This window comes from Miscanthus floridulus, unplaced genomic scaffold, assembly GCF_019320115.1.
Source record: "Miscanthus floridulus cultivar M001 unplaced genomic scaffold, ASM1932011v1 fs_902_3_4, whole genome shotgun sequence".
NCBI lineage: Eukaryota > Viridiplantae > Streptophyta > Magnoliopsida > Poales > Poaceae > Miscanthus > Miscanthus floridulus.
In genome coordinates this window covers 17,739-28,258 of record NW_027097430.1, presented here as the reverse complement: position 1 = coordinate 28,258, position 10,520 = coordinate 17,739, and the positions used below count along the sequence as shown (strand labels likewise).

At 48.5% G+C, this 10,520-nt stretch overlaps 1 pseudogene; it reads left to right on the top strand.

The window, feature by feature from the left end:
• Nucleotides 1-558: 558 nt before the first annotated feature.
• LOC136533502 (uncharacterized) lies at nucleotides 559-4,339 on the top strand (annotated as a pseudogene).
• The last annotated feature ends 6,181 nt before the right edge of the window (nucleotides 4,340-10,520 follow it).

The window sequence follows — 10,520 nt, the reverse complement described above, 5'->3', positions numbered from 1 at the left end:
AGAATGTAAAAACAAAACAACTAAAGTAATTTTGCAAAATTACTAACTAACTAGAGTCTACATCATCTAACTACGTAAATATTACCTAAGTATCAAAATACCTAAAGTATATACTAATTTTTTGATCTAAATCAGTAAAAAGCTGAGCATACAAAAAAAGGAAAAAAAAGGTGTTCTGACGTTAGGAGAGGACCTATCGGCTCCTGTAACGCTCACATACAGCAATACATATGCCGATTAGTATCCTATCGGCTGCTGGTTAGCCGACTTGTGCCCTGTCGGTTTCTGGTTTGCCGATACTAGGTTAGCCGACTAGTGCCTCGTCGGCTTCTCGTTTGCCGACTGGATTCCAAACTTACGGTTTCACTGTTACGGCTTCTAGATCTACAATTACATATTAAAATAATATTATTTTAGCAAAAATTCATGCACTGAATTCTTTATTTTATGTGGGCCCCACATGTTCCTCTGCTTTGCAGTTGGTCCAGTCAGCCTCAGCCTCAGCCTCAGTAGTTGCACTCTCGCCAAGCTGCTTGGAGCATGCCTTGCCTTCGTCCGATGAAGACGACGGAGACAAGCCTGAGCGGCAGCGGCCGGCACGACCTCGGCGCCAAGCCCTCCGACGACTACGAAGCCTGCGTGGACTGTCTAAGCACGCTCCCCAACAGCATCCTCGCGGGTCTCGGCGACGCCACCGCCGCTGGTCGGACCAACGTGCCCTCCAGGCTCCAGCAGCTGACGCTGCTCCCGGAGCTCCGCTTCGTCCCTCTCTCCGCCGATCCCGATCTCATCGCGTCAGCGCTGGCCGGCCACGAAGCGGAGCTCAGGCACCTGAAGATGACCGGTGACGACCCAGGAGGCCAGGACGCGCGCGGCCCCCGAGCCCGTGGCGGCATGGCTCCGCGTCGCCGAGCGCCGCATCTCCGGCAGGATCGTCTTCACCCACCAGGCGCCCGGGACCGGGAGAGACGCCGACGCCGAATGGCGAGGGGAGATCCGGCCCGCGGCGTCGAGGCCGCAGAGCAGGACGTCGTCGGGGAGCGCGCGCGCTGAGCCGGGGCCGTCCTCCGAGGCCTTGGCGGCGAGCTGGCCGCTGGCGCCGCCGCACAAGCTGGGCGGCTCCATCGGACGAAAGCGGGGGGAAGCCGCGAAACTGAACTGAGGTTGGGGAAAAGTTTGGCGCAGCTACCGAGGCAGAGACCAAAATTCCAGTATCGTACTCGTATTTCATACGGAAATACCAGCCATTTGTTTTTTTTATGTCACAAACTCACAAATCTACTTTTAGGATACCAGCGAGTTTTGGAAATTACCGCTCAAACAAGAATTTTGAGTGTCCCAAGTCCCAACAGGCAACAACACGGCATATCATCGAAAGAATCAAAGTGCGTTTTACCGTCCAAAGCGTCGTCCACCGTATGATTATGCTTCACAAGTAAGCCAATGACTTGTTTGTTTTATAGTAGAGCCATTTAAAAATGAATTTTGGCTTTTGACTCTTGAAATGTACTCCCTCCATACTAAAAAATAAAGTCGTTTTGGACAAGACTTGGATCAAACATTCGGAATATAAATCATGAATAATTTTTAATTTGTTGAGTTTGGAAATATGAAAACCATATGTATAGATTTATCTTGAAAAATACTTTCAAATTTTTTTTTCATATATCACTTTTTGATAAATATCTTTATAAAAATAGTAGAGCCGTGCCCCGCTAGGAGAGGTCCGCCCACGCTGAATAGACGAGAACCGGTGGCGCGGAGGCCTGTGCGACAGTGGGAGGCAGCGCACCGGGCAAGGCATGCACGGAGGCAGGGCCCGCACCGGCGAAGAGCCGAGCCTGGACCGACCGGGAGGCCAAGGCTGTCGCGCTAGGGAAACATCGAGCCGGGAGGGCCAGCTGCGCCAGACACGAGAGAGGTGGCGTCGACGACAGCAAGAGGCTGCGGCGGGCAGGGAGGAAGATCCGTCGCATCGGGTAGGGCGTGTCACCGCGCTAAGGCAGGGACGCTGGCGGGGCGGGCAGGTGGCGAGCTCGCACGAAGAGGAAACAGGCGAAGGAAAAATTTGCCTACTCCAGTAGGGAGGCAACAGGAATGAGTTGTGAGAGGGGGACAATAGGAGGCCAACAAATTTGAGAGCCCAACAGGATTGGGTCGTGGAAGAGGAAGTTGGAGCACAATTTTTAGCCTCCACTATCCAAATTAGGAATAGGAGGTCATTTAGGTAGTGTTACTGGAGACACCCTAACTAAACCATTCTTCGTGCTATTGCTATCAAGTAACTACTCAATGACGCCGCCGCCGCCGCCGCCTATCGGACCAGCGTGCTGTCCAGCCGCTGGCTCTGCCTCTGGCTGCTCCTCCCGGAGCTCCGGTTCCCTCTCTACTCCGAGCCCCGCCTCGTCGCCGCAGCGCTAGCTGCTCACGAGGCGGCGCTCCGCTACCTCAGCGTCGGGACACTGAACGCCGACACCGAGTCCTTGGCGGCCTGGCTCCCCGCCGTGGCGCGCCACCTCACCAGCCACCTCAGCTTCACGAACCACGCGCCGGGGAGAGACATCGACGACGACGACGGTGGCGGCGGCGGTGAGGAAAGGGGCTCCCTTGAGCTGCCCTGGCTGGCGAGCGCCACCAACGTGACCCTCGACCTCGGGTGCGGCCTGGGCCTCGCGGTCGCGCCCGTCGGCGTCTACGCTCGGCTCACCGACATCTCCCTGACCCGCGTCCTGTTCCGCGGCCCATGCGCGCTCAGCGACGCTGTCTCTTCCCCGCGGTGCTCCTGCCTGGTGAAACTCACGGTCCGCGGCGCCCGGGGCCTGGACAACCTCACGATCCGTTCGGATTCTCTCCGGGAGATGACGCTGGACAAGGTGCGCGACCTGGAACAGCTCGGCGTGGCTTCACCGGCGCTTGAGTACCTGAGCGTGTTTGGCTGCGCTTCATTTTTTATTGGGTTCAGCCGGTCGCCGACATCTCAGCTATGTTTATTGATGACTTTACCTGGGCACATATTTGAGAGCTGGACGCTGACATCCATTCTAGTTGGATCAATAAACATTTCACATAATTTCCTAATCTAGACAGAACCGACAGAATTAAGAAATTGCCATGAACTACACTATTTATGATAGTTTATATTTAGAAAACAGATTAGCTTTGCTCTATAATTCAGAGAAGTGCCCTAATGAAAAAAAGAATGGATTTGTCATTGGACTTGTCCAATTCAGGGTGTATACACAAATGTATCGCTGATGATCGTTTTTGAGAAATTCAGCCATGGTATATTCCAGTCTTTCGCTTTGCTCTTGTCCCCGCAACATTTCTTAGCACTCTCAATCTTCACTCTAACTCTCTATTTCCAAACTGATATATGATCTCCTTTTTTCTATGGTGACTTCCTATGGATGCACAGAATATTGATGACACAGAATACTTGATGGAAGACATGACAATTCTCCCAGACATTATGACTTTGGATGTGAGAGTAATCGCAAACGAACATGCCTTTGGAGCCAGCTTATTCCATGTTTTCAGGCTGCGTTCTGGTATCAAAAAGCTGACCCTGGACCTTTCTCCCCCCAGTTTGGAGGTAATTGTTATCCCTTTAATTTATATAATATTCATTTGCATTTCTTGGTTCACCAAGTCCTGATCTGCTAGTGCCCATAGGTGTTGGTTGCATGCTTATAATTTGTGTTGCAGAGTTTCTCTGGTAACTATATGTCTACACTTTGCTCTGTATTGAGTTCTGAATGAATAGTAATGCCGCGTGGGTTCCAAATATGTGTTACTTTTTTATTTTTTGTGACCCTCTTTGAAATATATGGTAGTGAATTGACTGTTGTTGTAGGGTAGGCATGATCAGCAAGGTGTTAGGAGACACCAACAGCAAGCTTCGTGTACATGATTATTCAGTGTCTCCATATCTCTATTAGATAATTTAGTCCCTAAGGTTAATGGAAAATCTTCTTTAGTTTGTGATGTTGCTAGAGAATTTGTGGAATTTTATAAAACATCATGGCTATAATTTTATTATATCACTTTCACATAGGCTGCTAGCTCAGAATAATTACGTTACTGCAACCTGATTGCTTTAGACTAATGTCTATATATCTAGGACCCCTTTTGTAAATGTTGATGATGTCTTGATAACATATTCATGGCAATTGTCCAGTTCAATTCTTTATCAGTTATTAGTATTTACTAAGTCAGTATGAACCCTTGTTTCAGGTACAGGTTGCTTGTCTACCTGGTCGCAAATGTAATGAGCAAGAACACTGGAAAAACTGAGGAACTCTTGTTGGATCACATCCAAGAAGTAGAGACACTGGGTTGAGAGGATCTCAACATGAAGCTACAATGTTGAAGCATATATTTTGGTCTCCTCCCTGTCCCCCTTCCCTCGAGCGCCCCCGTCGGGTGACTTGGGGGCGACCTTGCCTGCGCCCTAGGCCCCTGTATCTACGCCTCCCGTTCGGTCGCCGTCGCCGCCCTCTGGCGTGCGGCGGCGGCGGCCCCAAAAAAGGGAGCTCGGCTGCAGCTCCTCCCCCTTCCTAACCCTCTCTTCTCCACCCCCACCACCACCAATCATCACTATCTCTGGCGTGGACGTGCGACCGGCCGGGTGGCATTTTAGGGTCCCGGTAGCCGGATCCGGCGCCTCCACCCTTCCACGCCCGCACAGGAGCCCACCGGCGGTCGGTCTCGTGACCTTCCTCGGCTTCTCCGGTGAGCCGGCCGGCCGGCCGGCGGACCAGATCCGGGCCCGCCTGGGCCAGATCTGGCTCCCCCCCCCCCCCGATCTGCAGCATGTGTGGCGGTCATGGGTTGCAGCGCTCGCTCCTCTGCTTCGAGCGCGTGGAGGATGCCTTCAGGGACCAGGATTGTCGGTGCGGGAGCGCTTCGACTCCGCCTGGTAGCTGGAAGAGCAGCACGTGCAGTTCTTCCTCAAGTTGCCGATGGAGCTCTCAAGGGTCACGAGCGACACGGCTTACGCTCTGAACCCGGAGGTTCGCTAGGCACGCCCTCCAAACCCTATTCCCTACCGGCGCATGACGTCCAGACCCGTTGGCCGGCGGGTTGCATGCCTTTGTTGCAGTGGTGTGGAGGATGCTGCAGCACCTGTGCCAGATCTGGCCTCCTCCCCTGGTCTTCCTAAGGCCGACTAGGGGCTGGATCTGGCCTGCCGTGGTCAGTGAGCAGACTTGGGGTGAATACCCCCCCAAGCTTCTTACCTTGGGACGACGTCGGTGGCGCGCCAGCGTCATCACCTTCTTGGAGGCGTCATCAAATGCTCAGTTCGTCATTGGGGGTTGTTGGGGCAAGTTTGGGGACGAAAGTCCCTTTTGGGTGCTTCTCCCAACGAAGTTGGCGTCCGTGGATGTCATCCCCTTCTTGAAGGCTTCGTTGATGCACTCTGCTTGCTCCCCCGCGCCATTCGCCGGAGTCGCTCCATACTGTGTATCTGCGTGTGTTTCATTCTACTCTTCGCATCGGTTTGCCCTGCCTCAGTTGATGTTGCTACTACAGTCGCTCGGCTATTCACAGCGGCTACCTGGTCGCTGTTGATGTTGTCGCTGTAGTCGCTCAGTTCATAGCGGCTACCTGGTCGCTGTTGATGTTGCCACTGCAGTATTGTTGTTGCCGCTGCAGTCGCTCGGTTGTTCACAGCAGCTACCGGGCCGCTGTTGATGTTACCGCTACACTCGCTCTGTTCACAGCGGCTACCTGGTCACTATTGATGTTACCGCTGTAGTCGCTCGGGTGTTCACAACGGCTACCTAGTCGCTGTTGCTCTCTTAGCGGATGCTTTGCCGCCATTACTGCTCGATCGTTTGTAGCGGATGCTTTGCCGCTACCATTTTTCTTCGACGGATGCTTTGTCGTCGCTATCTTCGCCGTAATCTCGGCTCTTATTGGTGGATGCTTTGCCACCGTGGCTTCGTCTTTTGTGTGGTCAGCCTTTGTGTTGAATTTTTTTGTACAGGTCCTGTCGGTTAGGTCAGTGCTGAAGGGTCCTCTCCCTTCCGCCTCTCTTGCTTGTTTTCTTGTATCAGGTGCTTGGGGGTCTTGGTAATCTTGGGTTAGTGGGATGCCTTTTGTTGTAACTGTTTAACAACTTCTATTTCCTCTTAATGAAAAACGGGTTAAATGCCCGATCGCGAAAAAAAAAGTTACTTTGTTGAAGCAACTATTAAGCTGGGCAACAGTGCTAAAAAAGATTGCAGTGACTTTTGATCCTTTGATGACTAAAATCATGGCTAAGGAGTTGTGCCAGATGTTCCGAAACTTCTCTCGGCCAGAAACATGCATGGAATTTTACATGTATAATGTTATTGAGTTGGGTGGCAGTTCTAGAGCAGATGAAAATAACATTCGGCGCTTCAATTACTGAAAGCATGGTCAAGGAGTTGTGTTGAGCCTTGTCAAGCTTCTCCATACCCAAGACATGTGGAATTTTGCATGTTATCACTATGTGGACAAGAGGTGGTTCACTGGTTATACTTACCAGCACCATAAGACCAAGGCTATGTGTGACTCATAAGTCATAATTGGTTATTGTGTTATACTTACGTGCATCATATGGCCGAACTCATATTATTTGTAAATTTCTTCTGTGAATGGCTTAGTATGTTGGCACTCTACAATGGAATGTTTGCATGTCATTATATCCTTTTGCAATGCCCATCTCTAGGCTATTATTAAGTACATTATGCTCCGTGTGTTTGTTCACCTATGATGCCTTTTGTTTTACTTTTATTTTTCCTTCTGTGATGGTTTACATGTGGTCCTTAAATCCTGCTTTTACAAGCTAAAAGCATGAAATGTCCATTATTGATCGACCAATAGACCTATTTAGATAGTGAATCTTGAGGGCCCATTCTCCTGCCACGGGAATCATCCTCATGACATCCAAACTACTAAGGGCATGTACAGCGCGTCTTTTTAGCCTTTCTGCGTGTGGTGTTTTTTGTGCAAAGGTTCATCGCGAGCCGGGAGGGGGCCGTGCACGTCGTCTCGTGCTCCAAGATTCGAAGCGACGAGGACAGCCGCGCTGTACTGGCTTCGTCGCCAAGACTTGATCTGATGCGGCGCGAGGTTAATCGAAGCGTGAGGCACGGCCGCTGCGCGCGAACCACTGTTGCGACTCCCTGCTCCGGCTAGCTGGCAGCCGCACACGTGTCACCACCGGCCGCCCTGCTCCGCCACAGCTAGCCACCGCCGGCCACCCTGCACGCGCCGCCGGTGCCCGCCCAGCGTAAGCCACACCGGGCCGACACACGCGAGCCGCCCTACTCCGCCGCCGTCATCGTGGTTTTGGTCAAGAAGCAAAAGGAAGAAGGAGAGAAGCTTGCAGCACATGGGCTTGGCTGGCTACCACACAGCGAAAAGATGAGAGAGAGAAGCCTCGAGAAAAACGGATAAGACAGGAGGAGTCACTGGAACAGCAAATGAACTGGGTTCATGGACCATGGGTGATGGGTCCACATGTAAGCACTGTTCGCCTAAACGGTCGTTTAGCCCGTTTACACACCGTGTAAACGCTACACAGTGGTACACCGTTTCCGTTTAATTAGACGTTAAGCCCGTTTAATCATACGTTTTGCCCGTTTAATTGGCCATTTAGAACGAATAATAGATAAACGGCGAGTGACCGACTGTTTACCGTTTAGCGTTTAGGATAACATTACATGTAAGAGAGTGAGAGAGGGGCTACAGGAGAAATTGTTGTAATCACGTTGCTTTTATTTATGCGATATACATTTTCTATCAAATAGCAACACAATAGTATACAAATATTTATTTATCGTTGATCACGCTTACATTCAAAACATTAAAAAGCGTGTAGACAATGAAATAGGCTATGGGTTGTATAATCTATCTTTTTACCGGTCTGTATGATAAATTCGATACGCTTACAGACGACCCCATGTTTGTGGGTTGTACATGCCCTAACCGAGAGAGGCGGAGAGAATGAATGTTTGGCCCCACGCCCTGTCAGCTGCCAACACGGCGTCAGTCTCCCATCTCCACTGTGGTGGCGGAGTTTCTACGCCCGCCTCCCACCATCTCCGAAGTTGGTCTCCTCAGCCTCAGCAGTTGCACTCACACCAAACAACACATTGCCTTCGTCCGATGACGATGACAATGTCGGCGTAGACTAGTTGAGCACGCTTCCCAAAGCAACATTGTAAAAAAAGAACTTTTGGAGAAAAAAAAGTGGTCTCTTTAATTAAGAGTCAAAAGTTAAAAACCAACTTTTAAAAAAAAATCTTCATTAAAACAGATAAGTTATTTAACCATACAGCATAAGCAAGCAGTAGGCCGTTGGTAAGGCGCACCTCGATGCTTTCGGTGGTATTGTTTGAAATTAACAAGCCATGTCATTACAACTAAAAAGCCATAAGTCGCCATCCCAAAGCAAGATTACATAACAAAAATCACAACTTTTGAGAAAAGTGGTGTCTCTAGAGTCAAAAGCCAAAACCAACTTTTAAAGAAACCTCGACTACAACAAAGTCATTTAACCATAAAGCATAACTAAACGGTAGACGTGTCACGTGAGGTTGATATTAGAGGGAGACTAAGATTCCTTTACTGGTATTGTCTGGAATTGACAAGCCGACAGAGGAGGGAGTACAACAAAAAACCTAAGGGTGGACACTTTGGATGGTAAGAGCGTCTTCAAGAGATTAGCCAAATCGTTTTCTAAAGATTACTTTGGCTATTATTAAAAAAACGTCTCCAACAGACTCTGTAAATGACTCACTAAATTTAGTAGCTCTCCATCCCACCTCATTCGCTCTATACTTTTAGATAGCCTACCTCACTAGCCATCCGGCCTCTTAGTTTTATAGAATCTGTTGGATACTTTTGTCGAATATATTTTAGAGAGTAGCTAAATCAGTAAACTTGGCTAGTCTTTTGGCTAATCTCTTCGAGATGGTCACTAAGAGATTCTTGTTTTAATGATATTTCCAAAACTAGCTAGATTAAAACTAGAGTAGATCGCATAGAAATGGAAAAAAGAAAACCAAAATGTCAGACATTTTGGATGCTATCGGATGCACCGGAGCTTTTTTTAAAATAATATTATTTTAATAAATAATAGCAGATCTGGGTGTTATTTTCATAAAATTGCAAAACTGGTATCCTGCCGGCTATCGAGTAGCCGATAGGGAACCTATCGGCCAGTCAATTGCTGGCAGCCTACATGTAAGGCAAAAATCACAGTGCAGGGTCCTATTGGCAATCAGGTTGCCGAGTGGAGAGCAATCGGCAATCTGGGAGGAAATATCTGCACTCGGCAGTTGGCCAGCCGATGGGTCCATCAGGCATTGGGAGACAGACCGCACCCACAACCTGCAACCCACGTCCTTTTTAGAATTTGTTTTATTGATCATGTTTCTTTACTATTTAGATTTTAATATTTCTTTCAACCTACCCAGAACAAAGTATCTAAAGACCTCAAAAGATATTGTAAATTTCTAAGTAGATGCTAAAAATCAAGCACAACCTATTTTATTAGCGTCTCGCATCATTTTTTAAGGCAATAAGGAATTATATTAAAACTCGACATAGTACATCCCAAAATTAAACTAAGAAAAAATCAAAAATAAACAAGGTACAATATTCTATCCAGATTCCTCTGCCGTCTTCTTTCGTAGTGGCTTTCCTCGATGCTGCCGTTGCTCTAGATGAATAAAGTATTGTCGAACACCGAAGCCAGAGTGTAATCCATATGCCGAATCCAATAATCAACTCCAAAACAGTGGACAATCAAATGTGAACCACTCTTTTCGGTCGCTAAGGGCACCGTTAAGGTTGCTCACTCGCTCCACTGCGGCTGTCGGACTATGTCCACATCACCGCAGGAGTCTTGCATGGACAATCACGCTGTTGGTTTGTTTTTTCTTTTTTTCGCTTCCGTTTGTGTCTTTCGTAATATGGTTCTTGTGTTGTTTTTCTTCCAAATGCCATCTGTTTCAACACCGTGCCGCCCCACCGTGTTGCCTCATGTTGCTGATGAGGTCCACATGGTGGTTGCTGCACAATTATCCTAGACTGTCTGGTCGTGGCTAGTGACACCGTACGCGTGTGCTACCTTGGCCGTAGTACTGCCGGTTCAAGCCGTCTCGTCATAATCGCTGTTCCTGTGCACGGCTCTGCCGTGCTGTCGGGCTCGTGCTACTAGTTGCATAATAAACTGTGGTTCTGTTACATCGCACGAACATGTTTTGCTGGTATACGAAAAAAGTAAAAATGGATGGATGACCGAAATAAAAAAAATGCAAAAGGGCAGAACAGAACGGACGCAACACGTATAAGAATGTAAAAACAAAACAACTAAAGTAATTTTGCAAAATTACTAACTAACTAGAGTCTACATCATCTAACTACGTAAATATTACCTAAGTATCAAAATACCTAAAGTATATACTAATTTTTTGATCTAAATCAGTAAAAAGCTGAGCATACAAAAAAAGGAAAAAAAAGGTGTTCTGACGTTAGGAGAG